Source organism: Microtus oregoni, unplaced genomic scaffold (genome assembly GCF_018167655.1).
Source record: "Microtus oregoni isolate MIOR12 unplaced genomic scaffold, Mior012 000011F_ref0000422, whole genome shotgun sequence".
NCBI lineage: Eukaryota > Metazoa > Chordata > Mammalia > Rodentia > Cricetidae > Microtus > Microtus oregoni.
Genome location: NW_024543070.1, coordinates 4,107,424 through 4,134,739, shown reverse-complemented (window position 1 = coordinate 4,134,739; position 27,316 = coordinate 4,107,424). Strand labels below are relative to the sequence as shown.

Sequence of the window (27,316 nt, the reverse complement as noted above, 5' to 3'; positions counted from 1 at the left end):
GCTGCTGCTTTTTATTCAGTCTGCGATCCCAGCCAGAGGAATGTTGCCAAATCCACAACATGTCTAACCTCATCAAATAATTGTTCTAGAAACACCCTCAGCAGTATGTCTGGAGATGTGTTTCCATGATGATTCTAAGTCCCACCAAATCGGCATTCAGCATTAAACATCACAAGCCCAACCACTGTCAACCTCATATACAAACATGTGACATTTTTTCATAATCATGCACCCGTTGTCTTTTAAAGCCCAATTCCATTTCATAATGCAAAATGAATTTAGTTCAACCTCAAAAGTTCCTGTTGTCTTTTACTTCCCCCAAACTGTTCAAAATTCCACTTTTCCTAAAACCTGGGGCAATATCTTAACCATAAGTTCCCATAATATTAAAACCAAGTAAAATTGTTCATCTACCACTAATTGAACATTCCCTTTCCATAGATGACAACATGGATACCAAAGAGGAAAACACAAAAGCAAGACTGAAACCAACAGGACAAACACCAGATCAATCATAGACACACGTCCTGCATCTTGGATTCTTGAAGGATTTATTTGGCTCCAAAGGGCTTGGATAGCCCTACTCCTTCAGCTCTGTAGATCCCACACTGTCTCTTGGGCCAGCTCTACTGGGTGTCTGAATTTTTAAACAGTGACCATTCAATGGTATTGGCTCTCCAACACAATGGAGTCTCTATTGCAACTTAGACATCACCTCCACTGCTTCATGCACTGCTCTCCTAGGGCCTCATGTAGGGACTCTGGATCACGGCACAGATGGCCAGACCACAGACACTCTGCTTGCTTTGGGCCTCCATAATTCCCTTCAATCCTGCAGCATTTGTGCTTGTACAATTAATACTGGGTGGATGATGCTTCCAAGCTCTGTGACAAACACAAGCTATTATTTGACTTTTTTTTTTAAACTTCAATTGTCTTACTCTCTGTTTTGTATGCTAGAGAACCTGTTGTTTGTGACCTTGAAACTCCTTCAACAATGTTCCCATTCTAGGCTCTTTCCTTACAAATGAATTTATATTTTTACAAGGTGGTAGTTTTAATGGGTGATACCTGGCCTCCAGGACATGCTCCTTACTCTCTTAATTTGGAGCATGAGGTTTTCATTTCAATGGTTCTGGTGCCTTTCTCAGAACCCGCTATGAGTACAACATTAAAAAACCTACTCTTCTCTTTCAAATTCATGTTTTCTATATTTCCGCTTAAATTGTTGCTCTCTGATAGTTTAACCCAGAAAAAGAGCAGTAAGCAGTCACCACAGCAGAGCTGTCCTGCTATCCTGTCTTGAGATTGCCACTGCCAAATTAGTCCATTTTTTAAAATTAATTTAACCTTGTTCAAGCTAAGAAATCATGGGAAGAATGTAGCAAATCCTTTGCCAAAATGTAATATAAATGGATTGTAGCTCATTTCCTGATAAAGTCCTTATTCCCTTCTGAAACTCCACAAGCCAGAACTCCACAGTCTGGGTCTTTTACACTTTTCTATTTAGACATCCTATCAGGATGGCCTGACATTAAGCTGTTTCCACCATTCTGAGATTTCTTTAGCCTGAAATCCCAAATGCAAACCAAAGGCCTAAGAACAAATTCTTTGTGTATGTATTCAGGAGTGGTACAGGAGAGTCACATGGTACCTGATTTTTTTCCTGAGGAACCTCCATAGTGATTGAGGGCTTTCCATTCCCATTGGTAGTATACGAGGATTGTCTTTTCTCCATGTCCTCTCCAGAACGTTCTGTTCTCTAGATAAATTTTATCTGACTGGCTTGAGATCAAATCCAACACTACACTTTTTGCTTTTTATTTGCCAAGTAACTGGGGATATTACACCCTTATTCATACATTTGTTGAACCTTTTGCTTCATTTGATAGCTGACTGTTCAATAGCTTTGTCCATTTGTTCATTGGCTTATAGGGGGAGGTTGATACTTCATTTTCTTTTAATTTTTTCCTATATTTCAGAAAAGAGTCACCTGTAGGGTGAAGACCAGACAAAACTTTTCTCTCAGCTGCAGGATGACTTTGCTTTGTTAAATATCTCCTCTGCCATGAGGAAGGTTTGAAATTTCATGCAATCCCATTTGTCAAATCCTACTGCTATTTTCAAAGCTATTTCAAATACTACATATAGATATGTTTATTCTGTGTTCTTGTGGTGGCTTCAAATCTAATCTTAATTATCTGCAGGATAGGAATTGAAAAATCGGTGTAATTTTTTTAAGATTGGGTACACAGTCTCTTTAGTCCTGAGTTGTTGAACACAATTTGCTCTTCTTTCAGTGTTTGTTTTTGAATCTGTGCCAAAATCAGATGGTTGTAACTATGTGTACTTGTTTCTGGTCATCGACCCTCTTCATGGGTGTGCTGGCTTTGTTCTGGTGATGGACCATTTATTGCAGTGACTCTGCAGAATGATTTGAATCAGGAATTGCAATAGCTATAGCATTGCTGCTTTTGCTCACCTACTCTATGTCTTAAACTTAACTATTTGAGGTTACCTAAGTTATATTATCAGTTTACTAACTGTCTGATTCTGTTGTATTAACTTTACTCATTTTTTCTTCAGTAAGGTAGTACCAAAATTTATTCCTAAAGTTTCATTAAAAATTAAAACAGTTGACTATATTAATGATTCTCATGACTGACAGTAGAAATTTGACATTTTTCCTTATATTATTTATTCTTAAAAATGAAAATAGCTAAAAAGATCCAGTACATAAAGTTAGCTATTCTCAAATAAGAGGTCAACTTTCCTACACAGATCACTCACATAAAAGGATCATTGTGTTTGAACCTCAAAGGTAATTTTTATAAAACCTTGATTTTTAGTAACTTTATTTGGAAGAGAAAATGTTTCTCAGTAGCACTAAATAACTACTGAAAATCTGTATTTTGATTTTTTAGATGACACTTTTCTATGACTAACCCTGTCCAATTAGAAGTCAAGTTTTAATATGATACCCCTAGGGAGCAAAGGTATCTGTTGGTAACAATCTTGAAAACCAAGGTAAAATATTTTGCACATGTAAATCTGTTTAAAAGGTCAGGACAATACCAGGTGACTAATTCTCTTTTAGACATGTTTATTTGTTTGTTTGTTTGTTTGTTTGTTTCCCCTCCCTTCTCTCCTAGCAATTCCTTCCACCAACCTCCCTTTTCTGCCCCCTCATCCATTCCTCTTCCTTTCTCTTCAGAAAAGGGCAGGCCTCCCATTTATGTCACCAGACATGACATATTAAGTTGTTGTAAGACTACGTACGCACTTCCTCTCCTAAAAAGGCTGGAAGATGAGGAAACCCAGTAGGAAGAAAAGTCCCCAAAAGCAGATAGCAGTCAGAGACAGACCCTATTTTCACTGTTAGGAGCTCCACAAGAAGACCAAACTACACAACTGTAACATACGTGCTGAAGGCTTAGGAAGGCCTAGTTCAGTCCCTTGCAAGCTCTCTGGTTGGCGGTTCAGTCTCTGTGAGCCCTATGAGCCCATGTTAGATGATTCTGTGGGTTTTCTTGTTGTATCTTTGGCCCCTCTGGCTTGTACAATCCTTCCTTGCCTTCTTCTACAAGATTCACCCAGTTTGGCCTAATGTTTGGCTGTGGTTCTGTGTCTGTTTCCATTAGTCGCTAGATGAAGCCTCTCTGATAACTACTGAACTACGCAATGATTTTTTTTTTCTTTTTGCCAGTTGTGCTTGGTTCTATCCTAGGTTTCTGGACTATCCAGTCTCTGGGTCCTGACACTCCACACAGTGTCACGGGTGGACTCCCTCTCATGGTATGGGTCTCAAGTTAGATCACTCATTGATTGGCTACTCTCATAATTCCTATGTCACCTTTATTTACTCCAGCATATCTTGTAGGCAGGGCAAATTGTATGTCAAAGGTTATGTTTCTGGACTAATTCTGTAGATTTATGACCTAACAACAACCATCACTGAATTTATTTGAAACCTCACCACACTTTATATATTAATCAAGAGTTATGTTCTTTTCAGAAATCAAAACTGTTCTTCCACGGATTATTTTCCTACATAGCCTCTGACTTTAATTGACAGTGTCACTTGTAAAAAAAAATAGCTAAAGTTTAAAGATTCTCAACTGGTTCATCTTTTATTAGTAATGAAAAGTAAAAGTCATTTTGGAGACATGATGACTTAAGATGTCAAATTTCTTACTTTAATTAATATTTCTATTGTTTATAGAAGAATATGTTAAATATTCATTTTGATACATGTTGCTTAAGTGTTTGTCATAATATTCTGTATAACTGTCAATGCATTCCTTCAAAATTTCCTTGCTATATTTTTTCTTATCTATCTGGGGAAACAACATTACTATACATCCAGACAGACCACAAGAAAAAGAAAAAAATAGAAAATTTTTAACACCTTTGTTCTTCACTAGAACTTTTCATTCTTTGACTTCCTCTTAGCTGTCTACTGCTGCCACCTGCTCAGCTTAGTACTACAGTCAGTTGCGCTCACTGAACAGATTCCGGCTCCTTCAGAGGTTGCTCCTTGGCACTGAGTTCTTTATAGCCTTCAGCCATCGTTCTACGTTGCGTATTTGACCAATTCTCCTTCCAGCGAAACACACTTAATCTCATAAATGCTTTCCATGCTCCTTGTCTATTGTAACTGCTCTTCTCCTGGACGACAGCTCTGGCTCTCTGCTGGTTCTGCCTGAGTGCTACTCTTCAACAGTTCTGCTTGCCTTTATTGATGTACCCCATGGTTGAAACACTATTCTGTAAACATAAGGAAGTTGGCTTTAGGACTTTGTTTGTCTTCCTTTCTTCTTTCTTTCCCCACTTTACCATCTTCTTCCTTCTTCACTTCCTCTTCCTCCCCCTCCTTTCTTTTCTCTAGTGTTTCTGTTTGTGTGCAGATATTGTGAAGCTGAGGGTAGGTGGTGGAATATGCTCGCCACTCTGTGTGTGTGTCAACCTCAGCAGTCTTCTCATTGCTCCTCACTTGATTTTTTTATGTGGGCACATATTCAACCTTGAAATTAACAATTAGCTAGAATGATGGGTGGAAGAAGTCCCTGGGCCCATCTTGTTGATAACTCCCATCACTTAGATGACAAGTATACAGTGCTATATCCATCTTGTTGCATGATTTTTTTGGGATGTGAACTTGGGTCTTCATTTTTGCACAGCAAATACTTAACCCACTGTGTCATCTCCAAATCAAGTTTTAGAGTCTTTTCCAATTCTAGAAGACATAGCTCATTACTCTCATGTTTTTGCTCCAAAGTTATTAGGTACTTGAACATCTTATGTATACTTTCTACTTGTACTAAATAATTCATAACACATGTGTGTATCTTTAGGAGATATTTTTAAAAAACAGTGAACAACAATGCAAATTAACAATTTGATCACTTTTGTCAATATTTGCTCCATTGTGTCCATGACAGTGTGTATAGACCAGCTTAATTAATAGAAGCCATGACTTCCCAGAAAGAAAGAAGTGAAAATGCTTATTATATCTAAAGACTGCATTTTTATTTACTAAGCTATTGCTGAAGAAAGAATAAATTAATAGGATTCTAAAATAACTCGATAGAATCACATTTTACACACAAAATATGCTAACTATCAGTTTCTCTGTTTTAAAACACCTCAATACTTGGAAATAAGGGATATAGAGTCATTTCTTCATGGGGTACCTCAGCTTCCCTACTATATTTTAAATATTTTGTATGTAAAAATAAAATCAAAGTAGAGTCCAGCAAGATGGCTCAGAGGATAAAGAAGACTGTTGTCAAACTTAACCACAGAAATTCAATCCCTGAAACCTACATTCTAGAAGAAGAGAATTGATTCTCACCAATTGTTCTTTGTCCTACAAATACATGTCATGACATGCATGTGCACTCTCACAGGCATATAAAATAACTTTTTAAAAAATGTAGCAATATATTATCAGTATTCCGAAAACATTACAATCCTTACAGTCTGATCAAGTTATTATCAAAACATATATGCAGTATTGAAGATAGTTGTAGAAGGCTAGGGTTTTGCTGTCTTAAGTCATATAGATGAACAAATAATGGTACCCAAAAGATTTTATTTAATGTCCTAATTTTAAATCAGAAATATAGGAATGAGGGAGATTAATCATGGATTAAAGAAAAAATACTTCAGTGTTTTTTTTATCAACATCAGCAGTTTCTTTCAGTGAACTTTCATAAATGAATAATCACTGGTCAATATTTACTAAATGTACTTATTTAATGCTATATGTTGAATACCGTCCAAATTTATAAAACAATATATTTTAAATAGATGATGTTTTTATTTTAGATACAGAACTAAAACATACTTTCCATAAGTTCAAATGATGTTTTAACCAATTATGAGCAATCAGGCAAGACCAATTTAATTTTCATACATTCCTCTCCTGCCTCCTTGCTTATCATGGAATATATCTCTATGTGCTATTACCCAAGTCTCCATCTAAAAGTTGAGATTAAGAGAACAAGAAAGAATAATAGGCATGGTTAGAAAATAAAAATAAAGAATAGAAAACAAACTTTCTGACATCTTTCTGGAACTCATGCTAGAATAAGTTTTCTGTTCAAAAGATTTCATATTCAGAGCACACTGAAGTCTGGAAGTCTAACAAAGTCAAAAGTCCATTGATGAAACAGAAATTATACATGTTAAAATACAAAAATCATAGATATTTCTAGTATATTGCCCTAATAGTACATAGAAACCAAGTTACATTGGTGGTACATAGCTACAATCCTAGCACAGAGGTGACCCAAATAGGGAGATTTTTCCAAACTAGAGGCCAGCCTGGATTACCTTGTGGTCACTAGACCAGCCAGGACTACATTGAGATAGCATGTAAAAATATTAAAATTAAGAAGAGACATTTGAATATATTGGAATTCATTTTGGTGGAAAAAGTGCTTTAGAAGCCACACGTGAAGCATTACCATTTTCATCAATGTTGTAATCATTCAGTTATGGATATGGTATCAGCACTTTAGTGGTGCAATTGACTTCCTCTGTCAGCACAGTGCTGTGTTAATGGACTACATTGCAGAAGCATTCTGGCAAATGCGCGAATACAGAGGTCTGCAATTACTGCAATTGTGTAACCTCAAAGTCTGCTCACCTTTTGTTTCTCAGCTGACTTACCTGTGTCGTCTTGGTTTTACGCAATATAGGCATCAACTTCTAGTTAACAGTGGCGGCAAGATTGAAAGAAGGGTGACCCCCACATGTTAAGTATAAATGATCCTACACTCTCCTGGAGCAGCACGTCTAAAACTCCCCGGCAGGGAGCATTCAATTCCTAAGCTTTTTGTTTCTTTTCACAAGAGCTTTTCCATGAAGTTTGCTAGTGCAGAGCCAGGCCTCTTTCCTATCCATAAGCTCCCATCATTCAGAAATGTGTGCCAAAGAAGCAATGGTTTGGGAGAGAAGAAAAGTAAACTGAAATACAATATATTTCATTTGACTGCATTGTAATTCTTTTCAATGTTGTATATTTTTAAAAGTGAATGGCGGTTAGATAGGCCATCTGGCAAAGACAAATAGATTAGTTTTTCTTATTTTCTTAATCTTCCAGCTCTGGAGACCTTAATAATACAAGAAATCCTGTGATATCATTACAGACTGTAATGTAGTTTTATTTGTCAGGTAATCATGGTTAGAATAATTGTTGTTGACTTCTGATCTTATTCTTGGTGAAGAAAGGAGGCAAGAAATTTAACTATAGTATGATAATGAATTAACAATCATGAAATTTAGATTTCTGTTTTCTCAAGGCATCTTTCAATACCTTCTATTTGAAAGCCAGAGAGGAGGAATAGCTTTCACAGAGATGAACGTAAGAACCAACATTTAATTTCTATCTCATACAGTTACTGGTTGAAAAGCATAAGTGGACCTTAGATTATAGTTATCATAGTGTCATGTGATAACTAAAAAGGAAAAGGTTTGATTCAGACATAAATGATTAACCAAGATAGAGGAACATGATTAAACTTTTAACTTTGTTTTGATTGAAAGTACTCTCAGTAAGAAAATAATACCATTCTTTTGGCATGCCACATTTAAATCCACTGGGATATAGTTTAATACACATATGCTAACATGAGATTTACCAGGATTTAACTCAACTCCACAGTGTTTTGCCAAAAGGAAAAACATTCAGCCATCCATTTCACAGAGCTAATCAGGTTGCAACTGTTTCTCTAAGAAACACATGATATAACAAAAAGGATATAAAATAGTGGAACAGAAATATGGGATCTACAAAACTGTTTGTTGCTTTTGGGAAAAAAATTGCAGCATGAGTGAAATTCTTGTTTCATCGTTGTTAACAAAAGCACTCAGAAAGCAGAGCTTTCTCGGATGAAGAGAAAACACAAACACATGCCCTCTCAAGCCCCCTAAGAAGTTAGAGGAAATGCTCACATCTTTATAGTCAACTTGCTCACTTCCTTTGATGATGAAGTAAGGGTTCTTATTTAGGGTCTTTTCTGTGCTCCTGGGGAAAAAAACACCACAAAGCATTTAGGTGATGAATTTTCAACTGTTTCCTTGAGCCTTTACCACACTGCATTCCACAAACTTATTAAATAGTAGAAAATATTTATTACTGATTGCAAGGATAGAGAACATGTCAATAATGTTTAATGCCTTCAGAAAAAAGATGTCAGGGCACTAATCCTGGCTCTTCTTACTTCTTTGGCAGATCTACTATTAAAGCTGACAGGAATCTTGTACACAAGAGACAGGACAGCTCCTGTGGGGGGGGGGGATGTAATATCCAAGGGAGCCTGGAATATTATACAAGGATCAAGTTCTAAAGGACCTTCAATGGAGGATGATCTGTTGAAACTAAGTTGTTGAATGTTTCCTTTTTGGAAGAAAATACCTGAACACGGCAAATGTATTTGTACCTAAGCTCTCAGTTTCTTTCTACAGAACTGTATATAAGCCAATATCCCTATACTCCACAGAAAATTATTAAGCAAGAAAAAATTTTATTTAAATTATCCGAAGTCATTAGAACATTTAATAATGAATACCCATAACTAGAAACAATAAGTATTTTCAGAAATTATCTTTCAAGGTAATATTTCTTACCAGGAATTTAAAAAGGAAGAGAAAAATATGGCTGTTGTTGAAGCATTACTGTCTTTTATCGGTGAATGTGCCTGTTATATTTAATCATAGTATTTATAAATAACTTTGCAAGTGGCTCATAAGGTATCTCTAGATAGGTCAGAGATGAGAGTCTAAGAAATTTTTCTTTGCTTGTTGTTTTTAAAATGTAATTTTTGATAGTAACTCCAGAGGCCAAGAGATATTCTGCTGCCGAGTGGGCTCCAGTCCTCCGACATGCTTTAAAATCATTTTGAAAAATGATTGACAAGGGATGAAAGAAAGAGGTCACAGTTAAATCACATGCTACTTATGCAAAGGAGGTCTGTTAGGATCTTGATGCCTAGGTCTGCTGGCTCATAAGCACCGGTAACTCCAGTTCCACCATGATACATGCCTCTGGCCTCCATGGGCTCCTGCACACAGATGCATATAGTTTTTAAAAGAAACAAAAAGATAGACACGTATAAATAATGAAAAAGAAATTATTAATGTCTTGAGAAGTCCTTATGCCTATCATATATGTTGTGTTCTATGGCTTAGATTTGAAGAGAAACCATACAGAATAATAATAAGCTACAAAAGGGACTTGTTACTTTTGATTTCAAAGGAAAGACTTGAAGTGGTTAAGATAAAATATCCCACTAGGCTACACATGCAAGGTCAATTCGCAGGCATCCACACAGCCACGTGACCACCATCTCAGAAGCTCCTGTCCTTCAAATCATGCTTAGCTTTGCCCCAGGCATTTGAGGTTGAAAACCCTATCTGCTGTCTGGACGTGTTTAATAACTTCCTCTTTGAATTTCTGTTCTGCGTAAAGACGGTTGGGACTATCGGGAGGGCACCGAGAAACGTGCATCTCTCCTGGGCATGATTCCAATTCTTCTTCTTCCCTGATAGAGTCCTAAACTTCCCCTTTCCCCTCGTGCTGCGAGCTTTTCCTGTCAGCTGTTCTGTTAATCTTAACTATTCTGACGGGGGTGAGATGAAACCGCAGAGTAGTTTGAATTTGCTTTTCCCTAATTGCTAAATCTGATGAACACTTTTTGAGAAATTATCTGTCTTGAACAGAGTTCTTCTCATTTTTACTAGCTTTTCCAAATTTTGTAGTTTCTTCTGCTATTTGGAAATAATGCTCTTTTTTATTTTTTCAATATTTTTCCTTTTATTGAAAATATATTTTCCCCAATATTATATCTTGAATAGGGTGTCTGTTCCCTCTCCTCCTCCAAACTCCTCTCCACTTTTCCTCCCATCATTATCTACTGCCTTTCTGTCTCTAATTTGAAAGTAAACTGTGGTTGGCAGCTGGAGAGATAACTCAGAGGTTAAGGGCTCTGGCTGCTCTTCCAGAGGTCCTGAGTTCAATTCCCAGCAACCATATGGTGGCTCCCAACCACCTACAGTAGGATCTGATGCCTTCTTCTGGTATAAAGTTGTACATCCAGATAGAGCACTTAGAGTCTTAAAATAAATAATGAATCTTAAAAAAAGAAAATAAACAGCCCTCTAATAAGATAATCATAATTGAAAGAAAATAAGATTAAACAAAGACTAACATATTGGAATAGGGTAAAACAAACAAACAAAAGAAACAAAAGAAAAGTAGCCCAAGAAAAGGCACAAGAAACTGACAGGCACTCAGAGACCCACTAATTCTCACACTCAGGAATTTCTTAAAAACACTAAACTGGAATCCGTAATATATACACAAAGGACCTATAGCGTGAAAAGACAGAAATATATAAAAATATAATTCATTATATATATGCATGTATGTAAAATATATATAGTTTATTACATGTAATCAATTTAAATAGAATCAATATATAAACCTTGATAAGAAAAAACAAGACAAAGAACTTCCAAAAATACTGCAGAGGTCATTTTTTTGTTCCCCATCCACTCTTCTGGGCATGCCAACCACCCTTATAAACATGAGACTCCTTTGGAAAAAACTCAATTTTCATTTGCAAGTGATTGTCAATTAGAGATAGCATCTGGATTAGGAATAGGGACATGTGTCCAGTTCTCAGACATCTCTAGGACCCCATCTGGTGCAGACCCATGCAAGCCCTGTGAATGCTGCCTCCGTCTCTCTGAGTTCTTATTTCCATTGACAATGGTTACTTAGAAGACATTGTTTACTTTGTGTTCTCAATCCCTCAGGCTCTTACACACTTGTGTCTTCCACAGGGTTCTCTGAGCCCTGAGGTGGGGCATTCCATTCAGGACTGAGGGTTTAAAGGTCTCTATCATAGGTCTCTGGAGTATCTTGTTTCAGGTTCAGTGTTAGAAATTGGTTCCATCTCATGACGTGGGCATAAGTCAAATCAGATATCGGTTGGTTACTCCAACAAGCTTTGGGCCGTGATTGCCATAGCATGTTTTGCAGAAAGGACGCCATTGTGGATCATAGTATTTGTGGCTAGGTTGGTGTTTCGGTTTCTCTTTGTATAGCATGCATCATAGCAAAGATGCTAGAACATGGGAGAGAAAGCTATGTCCTCAAATACAGCTATCTGTGTACCAACTGTAAGGGGAAAATTTAAGGATAATGAAGTTTCAGGATCTTACACATTTTATTTCTTTAGAAAATGGCCATCTAAATTGAAACCCTTAAACATCTCCTTAACTTTATATTTTGGCACTTATTAAATACACTCAACACACCAAACACTAACACAGAGTTCATTAATTTGACTTGCTAATGGAAGAGGCTTCCTAAGGTAATAACCAACATTGCTTCTGGGAGCAAGAAAGCAAAGTGGCCATCAGAACAGCACATGCTATTTCAACTACACCGTTAATTCATAAGAAGAAATTACTTGTGTCAACTAAGAACAGGGTGCTAGAATTAGCAATATAATTTTGTTCAATTTAAAGTAAACATTTTAAGGTGTTTTCCTCATAGTCCTGGCTTGTGAAGCATGAAATTAAATGCTTTGTCTAAAGGAAATACTTAATATAAATATTACAAAAAGAGACCATTTAAAATGATCTTCCTAATTTATTGATGTTTGTGATTCAATATATATTATATATCCACATAATACCCAAAGCAAACAATTTGGGACAAAACAAGAGAGGTGCAAGCAAGGACAAAATATAGAACATAACAAATATTCCAAAAGGAAATAGCATATAATGTATAAAAATTGTACTTAGATTCCTTTATTTCCTTACCTAGAAAGTGCACCGTATGCTTTCAAATTGATAGCACATTCCCTAAGGACTTTTACCATAGAAATGTTTGAAGTAGTCTTCAATCAAGGAGGTTCTGCTCAATTTCCACTACCAAAGGGTTTACATATCTTTATTAATTCTTCCTAAAGGGTTGTATTGAGGTAAGTATTCGAACCTTCTATCAAACTTTCTAATTTCTGTAAAATAATAGAACCAGAGATACCGTTTTGAAGTACACTAGTTTTATAATTGTATTTTAAAGCTATCTGTTCTATGTTCCTCCTGTAGGTACCCTTTGTACCTAACATTATAAACTTGTACTCAAGAGTAGTTGAACAGATGGACTCCATAAACTTAAAAAACAAAAAAGAAGAATAAATCTAGAAGGAGTTAAAGAAGTAAATTTGATCAAATGATTCATGAACTTCTTAAAGATTTAATAAAAATAAATTATTAAAATATTAGTAACTTGAATTAAAATCAGAGAATCACTCTAGTTTTAATATAGATAAAACACTTTATAAAAATTTAAAATCACCAAAATTGTATTAAGAAACATTGGAACTAATATATTAATAATTTAATATAATTAGTTAAATTTTCCACTAACTAAAATAAGGCATGAGATAATTATATGAGATTTTTTTAAATTATTTATACTATTTCACATTGTATTAGAAACATTTAACAATAAAGCCAGAGTAAAATAGCCTATTTTCTGAAAAAAGGACAGTTTTCAATATCCATCAACAATATTATTACTAATAATTTAAAAATTAACAAATTTTTTTAGAAGAAACAAGAAAGAATATTGTAATGGCTACGTATTACAATAATTAGAAATTCACTAGAAATTTTATGTTACCAAAAAAATTTACAAAATATGTTTGAAATGTTTAAATTGCAGTGGAAGTTATAAATAAGGATAAATATGACAGGACATTTTATTGATACCTATTAGAAAACAATGCAATTAAAAAGAGAGGTCTAAATAAAAAATCACCATGCCTCTGAAATGACAAATTTTATATAGGGGCTAATTATTTCCTGATTTAGTGTTTTCTGAACATTCACTTTATATAAGTTTGAAATTTGAAGCACATATTGAGAACTAAGTATACTATTAGAGTGGAGCATGCTTCTGAGGATGTGAGGGAATCACCTCATAAGAATAGGTTAGGAAATAAGAGATACAGCCAAGAGAATCTATAAACTTATTGAAAATATTTTCATATACATATACATATATATGCAGCAAAGTGAATACCATTCATTCAGTGATTTTAATATCATTCCATCTGTTTGTGAAAATACTGTGATTCTTAAAAACATAATAAGTTCTCAAGAAGTTTAATCAATGATTGACATTGTTTCCTGCAAATATAGAGAGAATTAATATTTAGGTCTTTATTAGTGTTTGCTTATACTTATTTATAATTATATTTATTTACATAATTATGTCCTTTATTTCTGCCCTAACTGTGCATCTGTAGTTTTAAAGCCACATGAAGTGGGTGGGAGTAATAGATTACTAAATTGTATGGCAGATCTGGATTTAATCTCTCTTGACTGGAGTTTCCATACATGGGAAAATAAAGAAACCTGTTTTATAGGGTAGTGAACTTGCTAGTAAAGCATCTAGTGCTTAAGTCTGTTTTGGATGTATTTGGAATCTCATGCTTTTGCACAGTTAGTATAATCTCTAGCTCATAATAGGTATTTTGTTTCTGCAGTATTGAATTTAGTGACAATAATGTGCTTTTTAGTTATTTTTAAAGTTCCAGAAAGAGTAAGACACACACACGCGCGCACACACATATAAATTTTTATATTGATTTTACTGAGCTATGCATTTTCCATCCTCCCCTCCCTTTCTCTCCTTTCCCCTTCAACACTCTCTGTGGGATTTTTTTCTGCTGTGTAGTACTCCATTGTGTAAATGTACCACATTTTTCTTATCCATTCTTTGGTCGAGGGGCATTTAGGTTGTTTCTAGGTTCTGGCTATGACAAATAATGCTGCTATGAACATTGTTGAGAACATGTCCTATGGTACAATTGAGCATCCTTTGAATATGTACCCCAAAAGTGGTATTGCTAGGTCTTGAGTAAGGTTGTTTTCTAATTTTATGAGAAATCACAACACTGATATCCAAAGGGACTGTACCAATTTACACTTCAACCAGCAATGCAAGAGTATTCCCATTACCCCACAACAATCCAGCATAAGTTGTCATCAGTGTTTTGGATCTTGGCCATTCTTACAGGTGTAAGATGGATTCTCAGAGTTGTTTTGATTTGCATTTCTCTGATGACTAAGGATGTTGAGCATTTCCGTAAGTGTCTTTCAGCCATTTTAGATTTGAGAATTCTCTGATTAGGTCTGTACTCCATTTTTCATTGGATTATTTGTTCTTTTGATGACCAATTTTTTGAGTTCTTTTAATATTTTGGATATCAGTCCTCTGTCCAATGAGAGATGGCTCAGCCATTAAACGCTAGGCTCACAACAAAAAATATAAGAAATTTAAGGGAAGTGACTTTAGTGTTCTTATCCTTATGTTTTTCTATGAGAGTGGATATATTGCATATTGAACCATGGTTAAGTATATTTTTATATTGTGAATGCATATATCATGCATTTATTTAAATATTTATCAGTTTCAAATGTATTTTATAAAATACAATGATAAAACTTTTTAATAATTTAATAATTTATATACATTGTGAAAAAGGAAAGTTTAAAAACCATTCCAAAGTCCAGAAAAATATAAATTGTGAAGCATTTCTCTTTAGACGAATCTCTGTGTATTTTGCATTCTCACTTAATTATCTTGCTATCTCTGCCCTCTTTAAATTGTGCTGTACTTACCACATGAAAATACTGTTAAGTACTACTTACATAAATTAATTAATTTGACATCTAATGACCTAAGGCCTCAGTTATTTAACACAGTTCATAATTTGCATCTTTTATTTGAATCTGGAAAGAAATTGCAAGAGTGGGGAAGCTTTAAAGCCCTTGAAATTCTTGAACCTGTTTCACCTGAACAGCCAAAAAAATCTTAATTGTTTTGAAGCAGAACCTATCTGAGAGGAATGTAGCCCTTAACCCACTGATTTCAAGAATGGGTCAGAAAGCATGCCCACATAGGCACCTTAGATCACATTCATTTACCACAGCTTTTGATGGGTACAATTATTTTGTTCATTATTTCAGGGCTTAGCAAATATATTTGACATGTCATCATTTAACATGTCTATGGGCATCATTACATACCTCCATAATTGAAGGAGATATTTAAATATAAGTACAGAGTGAATATTTTAAAATTTTTGTATCTTAAAATTTATAGTAATGGAAATTTATGACATAGAATTTGAAAACATAAACAGCAATACAGTTTAGAGCCTTTCTCCAGGGGGACAAATATTTGAGCCTAACATTAGTATATTGAACATGGCAATATAATGCCTAATAATACCACCAATCCAGCAGTGTGGGTATCTAACTCTAGAACTAGGACAAGAGAAAAGTATCCTGTAGTACCCCAGTTTAGATTCCAATCAGCAAATTCAAAATGTGGGTTTGAAGGTTTGGAATTTTATTTTATTTTTTTTTAATTTATTTATTTATTAAAGATTTCTGTCTCTTCCCCACCACCGCCTCCCATTTCCCTCCCCCTCCTCCAATCACATCCTCCTTCCTCATCAGCCCAAAGAGCAATCAGGGTTCCCTGCCCTGTGGGAAGTCCAAGGACCACCCACCTCCATCCAGGTCTAGTAAGGTGAGCATCCAAATGCCTAGGCTTCTACAAAGCCAGTACGTGCAGTAGGATCAAAAACCCATTGCCATTGATCTTGAGTTCTCAGCAGTCCTCATTGTCCGCTATGTTCAGCAAGTCCGGTTTTATCCCAGGCTTTTTCAGACCCAGGCCAGCTGGCCTTGGTGAGTTCCCGATAGAACATCCCCATTTTCTCAATATGTGGGTGCACCCCTCGCGGTCCTGAATTCCTTGCTAGTGCTCTCTCTCCTTCTGCTGCTGATTTGGACCTTGAGATTTCTGTGTTTGGAATTTTATTATTTTATTTTATTGCTCTCAGTTTGTGGCTTTTGAGAACTGAAAAACACACATCAACTTCCACGAGCTTCTTCCCAAAACAGTAGAAATATGTCTCAGAACCATACTGACTCCTCTCTTTTGTGGGCAGCAACTGAATGAAATACCTCATTAGTGAAAAGGTGAAGACTATTTGCCCTCCTCAGTTTGTTATTGAGAAAACACCTGTGACTGTAGTGATTTCTTAGAGCCTTTAACTGAAGTCTTGGACATTTCTTTGGCTAAAATATACATAATTATTCCCTCTCCACCACCCCTTCAATATTGCCGCACCCTTTCCAGCCACTCTCTCCTTAAAGATTCTTCAACATGTCTTACTCCTATTGCCATATTACTATAAAAGGACAGCCAGAATTCTGCTAATTCTCCAAACAATATTTGTCCTTTATTCTTTAAATTCTATATTATGTAAGGTTTGAGGTATAAGGCCCTACTTTGGTTCTGTAAAATACAGGAGGCACCAAATAGCGCCTTCCTTCTGTGACTTTAGCCTTATTATTTCTTTTGTATCAAATATCTTTATTTTCCAACTATTAGTAGTTATTTATGCTTGTAAAGTCTATTCCCACTTTTACCTTTCATTTCACATTGTCGTACAAACCTTACTGAGACTCTTTTTACCTTCAAGTAATTATCTTCTTGGGGGCAGTGTGCACAGATTTTTTGACCTATTCATCGTTCTTAAATCAGCATCTGGTGTTGATGGATGAAAATAAATATTTTGAATGGTCAACGTATGATGAATAGATTGACTAAACTATTTAAGAAATCAATAAAATGAAATTCTAAAAGGTTTTAAACTCTCCTAAATTATAAACCTATGAAAATATAATGGGAACATTTAATTTGCTTTTTTTGAAAATACATGAATTGCATATCCATATTTTTAGAGAAATTCAACTTTGAGCATATTTCATACTGTTTCAATTTCACAGAAAATCAAAGTACTAATTATTGTAAAACTGTTACTGTTCTATTTTTAACAGCTAATGTTGGTTTTCTTTGTATACATAGAAGCTCAAATTCTCAGATGATACCAAAATGGAACAGATAGATTCCCATGACATTCAGGAGTGTTCTCCTCTCTCAGACAGCTGTCCTCCAGTTTTCAGAAGCAGCTCTGGGATTAAACTATCTTCTTCATGCCTTCTGTTGCTTGCATAGGATATCGTTAATGAGGAGCCCGAGCAAAGAGGCAAGACACTGTTAGATCATATTCATTGATTTTTTAAATTTAATCTCACAAGTTGGAAGAACAGACTGTTTAGGTTTCTCCTTTTTAGTTTTATGGATTTAAATTTCAAAGGCATTTTCTAACAATAGAACAATCTCAAGGAATTATCAATCTAACAGCATAGTAAATATCTTGCTAAGGAAGGGCCAACAATTCCATCTTTTGTTTGTGTGTATACATTGGACTACTCAGTACACTCTGGCGCTACCCTACTTTTCAAAGAAATAATTTTAAAGCAAGGGCTTCTCAGATGAGTTCAAAGGATCTAAAATACACTTGATTGGGTGGTATCTTACTTTTCTGTTGCTGAGATAAGATGTCATTACGAAGGAAAGCTATGAAAGACAGAGCATATAGGAAGTTTACAGTTACAGCGGGTGATACCATTACCACCGTGGTGTGTAGCACAGAACACACAGGCAGACATGGTGCTGGAACAGTAGCTAAACGCTTACATATTGATCCACAACATAAGACTGAGAGTTAACTGTAAATGGTGTCAAATTTTGAAACCTCAAACTCTCGCTCCCAGTGACACACTTCCTAGAACAAGCCCCCACCTCCTAATAGGTCCCAAATAGTTCCACCAGCTGGGGACCAAAGTAGTCAAATACAAGAGCCTATGGGGGCCATTCTCATTCAAACCACCACAGGTGGGAAGGAAGTGAAGTGGAGAAAAGGGATGGGAACACTCTGTGAATTCTCGAGGGACAAAAAATAACATTAATTTTAACATCAAACATTAAAATAGTAGCTTTTATCTGAACCTAATGTTGTGAGTATTCTCTATGTCATATCTGTGAGAGAAGATCACAGACATTTCAGATCAAGTAATATTAAATGCTCTGATGGTAGAGAATTATGCCCATGCTTCATTCATTTTTGCTTCTCCATAAATCATCAATTAAAAATATGGACATAAACTCTTTAAAAATGCTTGTTTTTAAGTACTGTAGATACCTGTGAAGAAAGACAAAGTTAGTTCTTAAACAGTTCTGCTATCCAGAAGCAAATTTTTCGCCAATCTGACGCTGTTTTTAAAGTACATAAATTACAGTATTTTATATCACTAAGCCTTCCAAAAGTACAACTTTGCTTATTGCTCGAAAAATGTCAGTATCAATGGAAAGAGTTAATTTAATTATTTTGAGACAATATATTTAAAAGTTTGTCTTCAATGCCTTTAAGAAGTATATTGAGAATGTGAGACATTTATAAGTGGGTAAAATTGCATGAAGTTTAAAAAAATAAGGATAAGAAATCTTTTACTTGAAAAATAAGCATTATAGTATTAAAACTTGATAATTAAGTTATAAAAATGTTTTTACTCAATAATCTTAATATGCATATAATATTTAAAAATGATAATTCAAGGAATTTTAAATTGAAATTACATAGTATATTAAATTAATACATATTTCTAATTTATAATGTGTCTTTATTTAATTATACTTATTGTTTGAACTGATTTGAAATGATTGCCTGTCTTTTGTTTTTCTCTCTAACAGCTTTATCGGGTTGGAAGGAATACCTTTATTTAGAGGCATGTGGATTCATTTTTCTTATGTCAAACTGATCCTGGACTTTTTGAGGCCAGATCTAATTTCAGTGTAACCAGGAGCCTGACCCTGTCAGAGAAGCTAACTTGTCTTTTGGAGCACAAATGACCAATGGGATGGTCTGCCTAAAATCATCTGCCTCTCACCTGACAGCCATGCACAGAGCCAGGTGGGCAGAAAATGCCCCAGCCTTAAAATATCTTCACTCCTGATTACCGAGAAGATACAACACCCAGAAGAAAATGACTAAGTTTTTAAGAAGCCAACAGATAAACAAAATCAAACAATCTAATTTCACAATGGAAAATCAATATTCTTGGATATCAATCTGCCCAGAAAAAAAATGCAATTCATCAATGAAGTGATTAAATTATACATCAATTTAACATTTTAAGAGATGGAAAGTTATGGACAGGAGGTGTCTCAAGTGAGAATTACTCCTAATTTCAACAAATGCCGACAAAACCAAAACTGAACCAGCTGGAACTTTGCAAGGATGGGATTAGGAAGAATGTTGCAGTTTGCAGACATGAAGAGATCCACAGTCCATATTCCCTCAAAGCCATAAGGGAGAGCAGCATTGGCCCCAATTGTTTGAAAAGTTCCAGTGTTACATCCTCCACGTCATACTGGTTGAGAGGGGAAATTGCTTTACCCTGATTACATCTCCATGCACTTCTGTTATTTGCACAGTTGCTTCCATTCAGGGTAAGGAAGTGTTCTGGTATTTGCACAGATGATCCCACCAGTTTGGAGACCACAAGAAGCAGTTTCTTGAAGGCATCCAAAAAGGATCACTTGAGAATTATTAAGATAATGAGTTCCCCTTTTATTTTCTAATTAACAAATAGTCAGTTACTTACATAAAGAACTGAATTTGTTTCTGAACAAAACTGTAAAATTATAAAGAAAACATTATTGTGGTCAAATGAATGAGATCAAAAGGGTTTTATATATATGTGTGTCATTAATATTAAAAAGCTGAAACTGTGTACTAAACAGTGATGTTTAATTCTGTTTGTTCTGTTAATTCAAAAAGTCATTTGTAATTTGTATTTGACATATAACAATTTTATAATCATCTCTGTTTCCTTGGAAAATGTATCAAACAAACAGCATTTTTTTTTCAGTTTATTTTTCTAAATAAATGCGTTGTTTGTAGAAGCTGAGTTTGTTCATTTAATTTAGTTTGTGTTACCTGAAAATTTCCTATTTTTTTTGACTAAGAGACTTTTTGAGATTTCAAATCAGTTTATAGTATAAATTTATGTCCTGTTTTCTAAAACCCAAGAAGATGATACATTTTTTACACCATATCTTTCTTGTAAAGGGCTTTTTAATGTCGTTGCAATAATATCAAGAATTAGTATTCATACAACAATGTTTCTGGAAAACAAAGTTCAGACCTTATAACAGGAAAGATTTTTCTCGTCCTCTTCCTGGAGAATAAAATTAGATTTAAACACTTAAGTCATTAATCATAGTTAATGAACCCTCATTACTCCCCCCCACACACACACACACACTCGGAGGTCTGTTTACAACATCCATAATTATACTTAAAATTGACTAGGCAATCAGACTGGAGGAAACATGGATCTCCTAATCAACAAAGGTTTTTTGAATACTCACAAGATGTGTATTCACACTTATGGGTTCTAGGCTAACTAGTATTGGTGAATACTGCTACCAGCAGTAAGCACTGTGATGTGATATTCAAAACTATTATTTTTAGTAATTAAAAGAACATTCTTGAATTTATTCCTTAACTTTAGTCTGATACAGACATCCTATCATATTGTTCTGCACACAAAAACTGGATGATTTACTATGATCTGACTTGATACTTGCAGTATCCTGTAACATAATAAAAAAAATGTTTGCAATGCAACATTTGAACTCCTGTAATTAAGACATCATACCTGAAACATAATCCCTCTGGAAATCAAATTGCCATTCCCGTGGGTTGTTAAACACTAATGTCTGAGTGTCTGGAAACATTCTGGTTCTTTAAAATCACAGTGATGGCTTCAAACTGCAAATTATTTCAGGAAGTCAGTATTCCCCATCTAACAGTAAATTTCATCAATAATGAATAGTTGAAACAATGGCTCTTCACTTTGTAAACATGCTCTGCCATTAGCAGCACTGTGTATAATGCACTCTCTAGAAACTCCTAAAAGATTTGCGAAGATAAGAAATGATCATTTTGCTCTTCAACAGAGTTAGTCTTGTAGGAATTTATAATGTAAGCTGGAGTGAGATAAAATCAGAGAAACCCTGTCTCGAAAACCTAAAAAAAAAAAAAAAAAAAAAAAAAATGTGGGTGGCCAAACCAGTAGGGGGGAATGTCTAAAATTCTTTTTTTCTCTTTGATATTTTATTTATTTCCTAGTCTATTTTACTCATCTATCCATATCTCTTCCTTCGTATTCAAATTTTAAACTTTTCTTCACAGTTTAATTCATAATAAAATCTATGATGTCATCCTCAGTGTCCACTGAGAAGTATTAATAATAGATTCTTTAAAAGCCAAACATGACCAAGTAGGTAATATTAACCTACTCTTCATGAAGTCTTGCTTTAGAGGAAAGCACATAGAACAAAATTCCCCAGTACGCTCGACAAAATTCAGCTCTTTGTGGCAAACAACTTGCACATTTGTTGGGTGCTCATTATATGTACTGTATTTTAGGCAAAAGAACAAAAATATGACGAGAAAAATACAAATATCCTATTTGATAGAATTGAAGACGCTGGAGAGAATTACATCAAACCTTTAGTTAGTGGTTAACAAACAAACTGTGTAAAGTTCCATGATGAACGTTGATCTTTCGCAAGGACTACATCCCAGAAAGAGAAGTGAAAACTGAGCTGAGATATAAAGGGTGACTGTGTGAAGGTAAAACACAAACAATCAGGCACCTGGGCGAGTAAGGTCAAAGAACACAGAGGTCAGAAGACCTAAAATAGGCTAAGTTCAGTGGAGCACAGGAAACAACAAACAGCATGAGGAAATCTAGTTGCAGGGAGGCAAACCCTACCTATCTATATCCTCAAATATAGAACGAAGATAAAATAAAGAACAGAGCATACTATATAAAGACCACAGTGGCTATTATATAAGTCCATAAATAATAGCAAGTTGCTGAGACAACAAATGTAGGCAATTTCACCCCTCAGACATAGAGGACAAATTTCCCTCCCACTACCTCCCCAACTGCATGCACAAAGGTTTTACTTGATTGCCAAAACAAGTAGAGCTGAAAGTTATCCAGCAGGAGGCTAAAGATACCTGGATGATTGCAAGCCACAGATAGGGGATACAAAAGGAAGGAGAAGGCGAGCAATTTCATCTAAAGCTTTAGAAATCACTTTGGGAATCCTTTCTTCCTACAATTACTAATGGAATTATGAAAACTCATTCAGTAGACATGAATCATAGAGGCATGAAAAACTACAGGCAGGCAGTTGATAAACATGTAGAAAAAACATGTAAAGCCAACCTGTAGTGATCTATATATGCATAAGGGAATTAAAGGATAATAACTGGTGCTAATCTGTTAAGCTCTGGTATATAATTCATAAGATTATTAGGAACTGGGCTTCCCCCATGTCTCTGCTCTGATAATCTTAAAATAGGAAGTCTTAATTTTTTTAATCATTGTACAAAACAGTTCCTAGAGACTGATATTCTACATACATGCTCCAAGACATGGAATGTGATGAATTTATTCTTCCATTTGAATGAATCTATGTAAAATATTCAGATAATATTTGGCTGTAATGTCATTATTCAAACTAGTTGGACTAGAACTAAGGGTACCAAAGAATACCCTTTGGGTACTGGGGTGTGGTTCAATAGTAGGACACTTGCCTAGCAACTATATTCAATAATTGGCATGGTGAACAATAGGCCTTTGGACACAGAAGTGCAATCAATTAACTTCACATTCTGGGAATCAAAGAAGCTGTAATGAAATATGGCATACTCAAAATTCCAAGCTTCTATATCCTACCGATACTATGGCAGCCGTTCATCATGATCCGTGGTGTATGCAACTCTTTGGACATTACATTATGAGGGAAAACATAAGGAATAAAATATTAAATTGTTTTTTTAACAGAAAATAATGTAGAGTAGACAGATGGTGTGCATGATAAGTCTTGGTGGATTCTTTGGGCTCACCTTATTCTGCCCTGTGCATATAAAGCAGAGTGTAAGGAAACAGAGACATCTTTGTGACTCCTGTTGTGAACAGTGTCTGTGACTCATTTCATAGACCCATGCTCCCTAGCGATGACCAAAGGCATTGTTGAGGGAAATTGTTAGCTTATGGTCTTTCGAATCCAACACTATATTCTCACATACCAGCAAATGCAATGGATTAGTAAATGACCAGTATTAAAATCAGTAAACTGTTTTTATCAGTTGTGATTTCTTTTACCATTTTATTATTTTGTATTTTTAATGAGTTTATTGAGGCAGAGTCTCATTGTGTAACCCTGGAGGGCCAGGAATTCCCAATACAAAGCAAACTGACCTCAAACTCAGGGAGAGCCACCTGTTTCTTTCCCCCTTGGTTCTGGGGGAAAAAGGTATTGCCACTCTGCCCAACATTACCAACTGTGTTTTATATAGAATGAAGAGAGAGAGAGCTCAAACTGCCTAAACTTTTGTTTTTATCAACAGACACATTTGAAGATACATTTTGTGCTGCCTCTAGATGCCTTAAGTCACAAGGATTGGGCACCACTAAAGAGAGGCTTGTAAGATGGTAAAGAGATACAGGCATTCCAGAAGCTTAGATTGAAGAACCAAATACCACACAAAATTTAAGGAAAATTCATAAGCTAGGGATGGGTTTGAGAGGTTAAAGCTGGCTCTCCTGAGCTCAGCTAACTAGTGAGCATTCGGATAGTGAGAGACCCTATCCATAGAAGTGAATGAGGAAGGCACACAATAAGGACTCCTGTCCTCCCCAGGCTCCCAGTAGGGAATTGACACCTACTCTCCCTCCCTCCCTCCCTCCCTCCCTCCCTCCCTCCCTCCCTCCCTCCCTCTTTCTCTCTCTCTCTCTCTCTCTCTCTCTCTCTCTCTCTCTCTCCATAACTGTGTAAGTGTAAGAGAAAGAGTGCATACAACACACACATATACACAATCGAGGGAGATTCACAGGGTCCCACAAAATGCTCTTGAGAGAGACATCACATTTCTAACTATGCTTTTTTTAGTGCTGTGCCAAAGGCAGGTGCCCATAGTCAAATCTAAAAGAGTTTGAAATTTATCTGAACTTTGGAGTTGGGAGGTGACAGGGTATAGCTTGCAATCTGGTCTGTGGAAAGAAGGAAGTCCAAAGTACTCAAGATGTTCTCTTACCACAAAAAACAAAAGTATCTTTAAAAGCATAGCCCATTGCTATGGCAAAAGCAACCTTCCAAAGCATGGAAACACATACTGTGAAGCCCACTTCAGGCTGATCCCAGTTCTGTATAATATATGTGGTAAGATCTTTAAACATTCCAGAAATATTTCTTTTTATGTATTCCAATGTGCAAATTAAAACCACAATTTGTTAACATGGCATTTTTTCAAATAATTTCCGTTTTTTGTAGTTGGATGCAAATAACTGAAACCAACCAAGCCAAGACTGCAAAAGTAAATAACAATGCTAACAACACATCAGCATCACCTCCTTCAGCACTGTGGTTCTCAACCTCCTTAATGCTATGACTCTTTAACACAGTTCCTCATGCTGTGGTGACCATAGCCATAAAATTATTTCGTTGCTACTTCATAACTGTAACTTTGCTAACAGTTATGAAATGTAATGCAAGTATCTAATAGGTGAACTCTGAGGGAGTTATGACACACAGGTTGATGACCACTGCTTAAGAATCTGAGTAACAGGGAATGGTGCAATATTTTACTATGACCAAAAGAAAAGCTCAAATATTTTCAATGGAAATACCTAAAAATTGATGGAAATGAACTTGGGGCAGGAGAGATGAGTCAGCATCTAAAAGGACTTGTTCTTGCAGGGGACAAGATTAGATTCCGAGCACCAAGTAGTAGCTCCTAATCATCCATAATTCCATTTCCAGAGAACCCAGCTCCTTTTGTTTGACCTCTGCTGTCATCAGGCACATGTGTGGTGAATAGACATACATGCAGACAATACACTCCCAGAGGCAAATTTAAATAATCTTTTTTAAAAAGTAAAAATAAAATGATAATAGATATTTTCTTATTTTAAACATATATGGAGAGGGGTTATGTACATATGAGTTCACTTGGTTTTGGGGGCCAGAGTTGTCCAATCTCCCTGGATCTTGGAATCATAGGCATTTGTAAATCATCTGCCATATATACTCCAGTCCTCTGGAAAAACAGAAAGTGCTCTTAACAGCTGGGCCATCTCTCCATCCCCTTTATAAAAATTAATCATTTGAAAATACACCTAACACATATAAAATCAAAGCCTCCATTTATCACCCCTCATACCATCCTCTCTACAGAGAGCCATTTCATTCTTTGAACTTTATATAATGACCAATGGAAGCAGCACTAACGTACTTGAGTATATAATATACATTGCTTCACATTTATCTCCTTAACTGAAAGACTGCTGCAGGCCTAAAAAAAGTGCCTCTGTAATAGAGTGTCTTGTTTGCACAGGGCCCTAGGTTGGATGTCTACAGCTGAGAATCATACGCATTTAAAATACTTTATTGTCCTGCATCCTCTTTAAGGGAAATTGGTTAAAGACTTTAGCTACATGTTTTCTGTTTGATTGTCTAATTTCAAAATCACATTGCAATAATTTTGTTTCTGAGTCTTGCCTAGTTATTACCATGTAGGTAAAAATAAAATAGCATTGCAAAATTGTCTCGACTTTTGTCTTCTTAATTATTAGGGTATCAGGGTAACTGTAGCCTCATAAAAAAAAGTTTGGCAATGTCCCTTCTTTTTCTATTATTTGGAACACTTTGAGGAGTATAGGTATTAGCTCTTCTTGGAAGTTCTGATAAAATTCTGCACTAAAATCATCTGGCCCTGGGCTTTTTTTTTTTGGGGGGGGGAGGTTTTTGATGATAGCTTCTATTTCCTTGCAATTTATAGGTATATTTAAATTGCTCACCTGGTCTTGATTTTATTTTGGTGTATGGTATCTATCTAAAAAAAATTTCCATTTCTTTTACATTTTGCAGTTTTGTGGAGTACAGGTTTTTGAAGTAAGACCTATTGATTCTCTGAATTTCCTCAGTGTCTGTTGTTATGTACCCCTTTTTTTCTGATTTTGTTAATTTGGATGTTCTCTCTCTGCCTTTTGATTAGTTCGGATAAGGGTTGGTCTTTCTTGTTGATTTTCTCAAAGAACCAGCTCTTTGTTTCATTGATTCTTTGTATTGTTTTCTTTGTTTCTATTTTGTTGATTTCAGCTTTCAATTTGATTATTTCCTGTCTTTTACTCCTTCTGGGTGAGTCTGCTTCTTTTTGTTTTAGAGGTTTCAGGTGTGCTGTTAAGTCACTAATATGAGCTTTCTCTGTTTTCATTGTGTGCGCACTTAGTGCTATGAACTTTCCTCTTAGCACAGCTTCCATAATGTTCTATAGCTTTGAAAAAAGAAAAAAAAGAAAAGAAATATGTGCCTTTCTTACTATGTCTTTCTTATTGCCATTTTTAACTCCTGATTATACTCTTTTAGAGTTTAATTACTCAAACCTCAGTTAGGAATTGAGGTACTTATTTTCCCCTTTCAATTTATCCCATATGGCTTCCTGCTGTAGATTTACTATGCAGAACATACATTCAGTAAGGAAGCAGAGTTCAGTTCCTTCTTCAAAATTACATGTGACCATTGTTACAGCATTTACAAATGGTTCAGAGTTGAATATATTTCAGTTATTTTGTAGTAATAAAATGCTATACGAAAAATCTTTCTTATGAGAATTCTACTTCCAACTTGGAAATAAATTTAAAAACCAAAAAGGCCTGTGTCAGAAATTAGCACAAGACTTCCCCCAATAAATATGGATACATAAATCATGATTTCCTC

General features: G+C 35.4%; 1 protein-coding gene across 1 annotated transcript in view; it reads left to right on the top strand.

The window, feature by feature from the left end:
- LOC121453142 (protein Largen) overlaps positions 1–20,272 on the top strand; it is a 265,911-nt gene extending 245,639 nt beyond the window's left edge. The window contains exon 3 of the transcript XR_005974975.1: positions 19,205–20,272. The gene's annotated coding sequence lies outside the window, so the exon portion shown is untranslated. The remainder of the gene's footprint in view (positions 1–19,204) is intronic.
- The last annotated feature ends 7,044 nt before the right edge of the window (positions 20,273–27,316 follow it).